Source organism: Microcaecilia unicolor, chromosome 9 (assembly GCF_901765095.1).
Source record: "Microcaecilia unicolor chromosome 9, aMicUni1.1, whole genome shotgun sequence".
In the NCBI taxonomy this organism is placed as follows: Eukaryota; Metazoa; Chordata; class Amphibia; order Gymnophiona; family Siphonopidae; genus Microcaecilia; species Microcaecilia unicolor.
This window is the reverse complement of record NC_044039.1, coordinates 97,446,187-97,453,925: the sequence shown is the minus strand read 5'-3', so window position 1 is coordinate 97,453,925 and position 7,739 is coordinate 97,446,187.

Genomic DNA, 7,739 nt, shown 5'->3' with positions numbered 1-7,739 from the left:
ATTGAGGATTTGAATGTTAAAAGAAACTATTTAACAGTACAAAATATATATAAAAAATATAATGATTTTAAAACAGGTTTGGAGACCAGTGACGATTGGAGAGTGGAGGCTAAAATCGACGAAAGCCCCATGACTCCGCCAAACTGAGGTCTTCCAAAAAAAAAAAAAAAAAAAGGGTTTCTTTAGTTTCAAGTATCACAAGCCCAGAATCATAAGGGTTGAAGGTCTCCTTTTTCTGGAGCCATATGTGAGCCCATCTGGTGTTGCAAAATAACTCTCCTCTCGTGTGTCTGGGCAAAAAACTCTTTATTTGGGAGTCAATCCCCTTCTTATATACTCTATGAATATTCATGGATATTACATGTATTATCATTACTATTGGTTACATTTTGCTTACACAACCATGATCATGCATTGCTTACAAGAACAACTCTACATGAACAGCTCGTGAACCTGCTCAGGAATGTACAAACATCACCTGCTATTCTGCTACTTTCTCAGGAAAGAACAAAAACATCACATGCTAGATTCTCAGGAATATACAAAACATCATCTGCTGCCTGTATCCAAATACATTCTATCTACATCTCCACCTTTTTTTTTTTTTTTTTTAATGAAATCTCCGTGGTGTGCCAGCTGGAGATGGAGGTGGAGATGTTTGTAATAGCTTATAAACATATTGAGCAGAGTGACGTGTTGGAGCGAATGGACGAGGAAAACATAAAGAAAAAAGGTTAGGAATGCATTGTATACAACAGCAAAAAATAGTGAAAACAAAAATACCAATGACTAAATACTGGATAATAGGGCGGAGCCAGGTCCAAGGGATCCATTGCCACAATTGATCCCATACATCAGAGAGTAGGTTATTATGAATAGTAATATGAGTAGTTAAATTCCGTAGGAAAGCTAATTGTTTGTCAATGGCCTTTGAATTGTCAGATAAATTAAAACAGCACATGTCCTGAAACTCTTCGCAACCATGATGGTTAAGTAATAAAAGATAATCAATGGCTGCTCGATTTTGTAAAACTCCATGACGTAATTGCTGTTGCTCAGCATTAAGTAAACTAATAGCAGTGGAGGTTGCATTGATTGATTTAATTGCCCAACAGGCTAATTCACGAATATTTTTTGCATTTGCCGCTGCCAATGCAGGGACACCTATTAATGAAAATGCAAGTGCCAGATATTCAGTTTGACTCAGAAATTTAACATTATCATTGCAATTGGCAGCAAGGGTCATACGCTTGGATCGCATATGTGAGGAGTTAGAAAATAAAATATGTTTACTGGGAAGTACCATAGTGAGTCGACTTAGACAGCATGTAGTACCATCAGATATATTAGCTGGAATATAATTAAAGGTATACATTCCACATGACCAAAACCAGCCAGGGGGTAAATGAGTAAATTTATAAATATATGAAACATTTTCGTAGGAGCTACAATTTAACAAAGTTGGTCCAAAATTAACACAATTTGATCGGGTACAATTAACCATACGAGCACATGTCATATTGATACTAGCTATTTGATTGGTTCTCACATGCATTGCCAAAGTAGGCGGCAACAGGGTTTGTGTTCCCCAATTATGGTATTCATAAGAAGCATTTCGATAGGATGAATTAACAGGAAGCTGTGAATAAAACCAAGTATCATTTTGCATATCTTTAGGATCATGACATACTGGAATCAGGCAAGTTGCCAAAACTTCTCCAACTGCCTTTTGATGAGAAAGACAGAAATCAGTTTGGTTCAGTGAAATTGCAAACGCTTCCCAAATATTTTTTGTGGGAAGTAATTGTGACTGTCCACAAGGTATGTACAAACAACAACACAGTAGAAGCAATGTAATGGAATTAGCATTAAGCGCTGCAATAATAGCCACTACGAAGTTATCATCAGTCTTTTCAATATGAGCTTTTTCTAAAGTCTCTGTAGCTTGTTGACTCAAGGCTTTAATTTGTCCCCAAGTAACAGGAGCATTAGGTTGACGAGTCACTGACCGTTTGCGTGTTTGCATCTGCGGTCCTTGAAGGGTGAGTGTGAAATTGGGAATTGGGTTGTGAAGACCTTGATGCCACGACATGAGGTTTCACCCACTTTGCTGGAATCCACACCGGGCCAGAATCTGTTTGAACAGCAGCGTAACCACGACCCCAGGTAAGGAGAGGCACAGGGGAACTCCACTGATCAGAAGGTAGTTGTCGGTATATGACCAAAGGACGAGATAAAGGTGGGGCAGGAGTACGAAAATGTTGTTCAAATCTGGAAGAAAAAGTTTTTGTAGCAGGATTATTGATGAGATTGAGATGATTCAGTGTGTAAAGGATTTGTGCTAAGCATTCATCAATGCTTACTCTATGACGGAGAATACCGTCTTTTTTTGTAGTCAGATTACTTAAAGCAGTTTTCAGTGTGCGATTAGCACGTTCAACAATAGCTTGACCAGTGGAGTTATAGGGGATACCAAAAAGGTGCTCAATATGCCAGAGGGTCAGGAACTCCTGTAAGGAGGTGGAAGTATAAGCAGGGGCATTGTCTGTCTTGAGAGTTTTAGGAACACCCATGACCGCAAAAGCTTGGAGAAGATGAGAGCGGACATGAGATGTAGTTTCCCCTTTTTGTGCAGTGACCCACAAAAATCAACAACCACATGAAGCTTAGACCATTGACCAAAAGGGGGAAAGTGAGTAACGTCCATTTGCCAGAGGCTATTAACTTCCAGACCACGAGGATTAACTCCAGGAAAAAAGGTAGTAGGAGCTGAAAAGGAACATTGTGGACAATTTTTGATAATAGCTCTAGCTTCTTCTAAAGAAATTTGAAACTGGCGAGCTAGGCTAGGTGCATTTTGATGATGAAGTTCATGACTGCAGTGTGCTGTGGAGAAAAAATGAAGATGGCGATCCGCTCGAGCATTCCCTTCAGACAGACCACCAGGAAAAGGTTGATGACTGCGGATATGACCTATAAAGAGAGAAGAAAGGCGATTCTCCAAGTAACCTTGGAGGGTTAACAGTAAAGCATAAAAAGAGGCATCCATTTTGAATGATACATAACTGTCGGGCATGCGACGGACAAGATTAGCACAATATTGACTGTCAACAATAAGATTCAGTGGTTGATCTGAAAATAAAGAAAGAGCCAGGATGATGGCAGCAAGCTCTGAACGTTGAGCAGAGGTTTGTGGAGAGGTAAATTTGACGTGCCATTTGTTCAGATTGTACCAAGTAACCACCCCACGAGTGGGACTACCATCTGTAAAGACGGTGAGAGCAGTAGGGAGTGGACGTAAAGAAATGGGATCATGAAGAGTGATTGGCAAAATGGATGTGCCCTGTATGCGAGGGTCTTTAGGATAGTGGCAATCTATAATACCAACATAAGTGGCTAAAATAAATTGCAAGTCGTCGGAGAACTGAATCATTTTTTCCCACTGCCACAAAGAATGAGGAATGATGAGTTTAAGAATGTCGAAACCAGTCATGAATGTTGCTCGCTCTCGAGCTTTAGTAATCAGCAAGGCTAGTTGCTGGGGCCATTGTGTAATAGTAGAATGGAGAGTATTCTGTAAATAGACCCATTCTATCAATTTCGGAGGAGTTGTATCTTGATATAAGACACCAAACGGTTGTCGGTGGGTGGGGTCTTTGAGAACGCAAAAACAAAAAAGGGCAAATGCATCTCGTCTATCTGTCCATTTTGTTTGTAAGATTTGATCCAATTGTGACAGAATTGTTTGTTGCGATGCAGTGAGTGTAATTAATTCAGCAGGTGTTTTATGACCTTTTAATGCGAGAAACAGGGGTTGTAAAAATTCTGTAGGAAGTTTCAAGTAGGGACGTAACCAATTGAGATTTCCTAAAATCTCTTGTAATTGATGTAATGTCGTGGGAGACTGTAAATTGAGATGAGGAGCGACAGGTTGGGCTGCAGCTTTAGTCATACGGAAACCTAGATATAAATAGGGTTCCTTTTCTTGAACCTTCTCTGAGGCAATTGTTAATCCTGAGGAGGCCAAGATAGAAATTAAAGTAGATTTCCAAGAAGGGGGAAGAGTTATCCCTGCAATTAGTATATCATCCATATAATGATATACCAAAAGTTGAGGGAAATAGGCACGAAATGGTTGCAAGGCTTGATGAACATAGTATTGACAAATAGTGGGTGAATTTAACATTCCCTGGGGCAAAACTTTCCAACAATACCTAGTAGTAGGGTGTGCATTATTGTAAACAGGTACAGTAAAAGCAAAGTATTTATAATCTTTTTCCTGGAGAGGAATTGAAAAAAAACAATCCTTCAGATCTATAATAGCTAATTGATAATCATAAGGAATCAAATTAGGATTTGGAATACCACATTGTAACGGGCCCATTGGTTCTAAAATCGCATTAATAGCTCGTAGGTCATGTAAAAATCTCCATTTTCCGGATTTTTTCTTGATCACAAATACCGGAGTATTATATGGAGAATTGGTAGGCTCAATGTGATTTAATTGTAATTGTTCTTCCACCAATTGATGTAAAATCAACAGTTTTTCTCTGGTAATCGGCCACTGCTCTACCCAAACAGGTTTGTCAGTTTTCCATTCCAAAGGAAGAGAAAAAGACATATTTATGAACTGTTAATCAGGTAGGATCAATGATGCATCTAATTGTTCCAAAAGGTCACGACCCCATAAATTAAAGGGTACTTGTAAAATACAGGGCTTAATATGTCCTAGAACCTTGGTATCGTTAGGATATGTAATAGATAACCATTGAGAACTTTGGGAGGCTGACTGAGTTCCCCCTATTCCTGTCACATGTGAAGTATCTTCAATGGGCCATTCCACAGGCCATTGTTTATAAGCTATGACAGAAACATCCGCCCCGGTATCTAATATACCAACAAAGGGCTTTTGTTGCAATAAAAATTGAGCAGTGGGTCGTGCATTAGAAACCGGTTTTAAAACTGCACTTACCTGTCGCGTAGATCCAAAGCCCCCTGTACGAGAGACAGTAGAAGGAATAGGTGCTGTAAAATATGGTAAAATAATTAATTGTGCCCACGAGTCCCCGGGAGAAATTGTTAAAGGTGATGAGGACCATACTTGAATTTTAACAATGCCTGTGTAATCAGCATCAATAACTCCAGGGATAACATGAATACCTGCCTTCGATGCAGAGGAGCGAGGTAATACTAAACCTACAGTAGCCGCTGGAATGGGTCCTTTAAAGGTAGTATTATATACCAAAACTTCATGAGGTAAGATGGCAGTTTTACATTCCGCTGCAATAAGGTCAATTCCTGCACTACCTTGTGTAGCAGTAGTACTATGAGCAAAAGACCCTTGCACTCCCTTTGGACCGAGGTTAGGAGTTAACCCGGAGCAAAGTTTTTTGGGGGTGGCGGTGTGGAATTAATTGGATTAGAGCGACATTGATTGGCCCAATGATATCCTTTTTGACATCGAGGACATTTTCGAGAAGGTCGAGAAGGTCCTTTTGCAAAGTTGGCACCCCCTCCTGGGGCTCTACACTGAGCTCGAAAATGTCCTGGTTTCTTACAATTAAAACACGTCCCCTGTGGCTTATTACCTTTTTGTATAGCTCCTGCTAACAAATTCATAGAATAACCATGAGTCCCCACATCTGCACATGCGCTCAATAAATCTGCTAAAGTAATTCCTGGGCGATGAGCTACAGTCTGCAATGCCTTTTTGCAATCTGAATTTGCATTTTCTTGGGCTAATTTAATCAATAACTCTGTTTGCGCATCAAGATTATCAATTTGCCTAGTTACAGCTTCCTGCAATCGATTAACAAATTGAAGGTAAGATTCGGTTGCACCCTGTTTAATTGATGCAAAAGATTTTGTTGGTTTATTCCCTTCTGGTGTTCTTTTAAATGCTCGCAAGATACAAGTGCCTATGGCTTGAAAACAGGTATCGTTTTGTTGAATTTGCATATCAAGGGTTGAAAATGGTCCCGATCCATAAATTTGATCAGGCACCAAATTAGTCCCAGTGATAAGTTGTGCTGCTTGCTTATATTCATTATCCCACACTACATATTGCGCAGGAGTTAACAGCATACGGAAAAGGTCTTTCCAATCTTTTGGAGTCATTAAGTAACCGTTACTAATCCCTTCTATCATGCCTTGAACAAATGAACTTTTTAAACCTGATTCTACGATAGCTCTACGTAATTCTCTCAAAACTTGATAAGGTAGAGCAGTCCATTCTGCATGATGTGTTTCGTTCCCTGCCTCTATTGTTGTAGTTCTAGTAACTGGGTATAAATTAGGATTAGGTTCCGAATTATCCCATAGATCATCGTTCCAAATGAATTCACCATTTTTTCGTGCTTGCTGTATACCTAATTGAATTAAACTAGGTCGTTCTACGCTCTTTGGTGTTTTGGTAATAATAACGCTATCATTAGCGTTGTTGTTTTGGATATTTTCAATTGGTTTATTAGGGGTAGTAGTAGTAAAGTCAGGAGTTTTGTTTTGCTCTTCCCTTCCCATATCGGTGGCCAGCCGACAAGAAGGAGGAGAAGGTGTAGGTCCAAGAGTCGCGGGAGGTAAAAGAGACCAGGTCTTGCCTGGCAATTTGTTGGATATATTTTCGTTAGTAATGCCTGTCAATCCAGAAGAGAGAATTACTATAGTAGAATATATCTCTCTCCAAGTCAATAATATAGGAGTCGAAACTCTAGGCTCTAAACGAAACTGCTGCCCTATCTTTTCCCATGTTTGAGGATCGAATGATCCCTTCTCTGGATACCAGGGACATTGACAAACTATTTCCTCAATTAAACGCTCTATATCTTTAAGAGTTATTGGATTTCGGGAGGAACCATATCTTTGCGTTATAGTATATAGCTCCTGTGCATGTTGTTTATGTGATGATGTTAAATTTCCCCCCATACTTACAGTGTTCCGTAGAAGGAATGGCGCGCTGACTGTTCCAGTCGTAGTAAGTACGTCACGTTTTCACCGATCACGTCGGGGATCACCAGATGTTGCAAAATAACTCTCCTCTCGTGTGTCTGGGCAAAAAACTCTTTATTTGGGAGTCAATCCCCTTCTTATATACTCTATGAATATTCATGGATATTACATGTATTATCATTACTATTGGTTACATTTTGCTTACACAACCATGATCATGCATTGCTTACAAGAACAACTCTACATGAACAGCTCGTGAACCTGCTCAGGAATGTACAAACATCACCTGCTATTCTGCTACTTTCTCAGGAAAGAACAAAAACATCACATGCTAGATTCTCAGGAATATACAAAACATCATCTGCTGCCTGTATCCAAATACATTCTATCTACAATCTGGGACAATGCAAGTATCTGAATAGTAATATATGTAAACCACCTTGATTTGTGCTTCAGTAGAAGGCGATATATTCAAAATTGATAAATTTAGACTTAAATAGGATGTCCTCACTGAAATTTGGCCATGTTATTATTGTATTGACTATAACAGTGTTGAAAAGTTAGCACAAAATACAACCTTTATTAGTGCTGTTTCCACCAGCTACAATAATTTTGAAGCTGTTTTAGTTAGTGATAGTTTTGATTTCATGATATTTATATTTACATCTGGGACTCTTTCAAATAAATTAAAAGCTGTCAAATAAGTAAAATTAAAAAAAATATTTTGTCCTCCGCCTTTTAAGGACCACGTATAGGCGGAAGGTTGAATGAATAGGAGAAGAAGATTCGAAGTG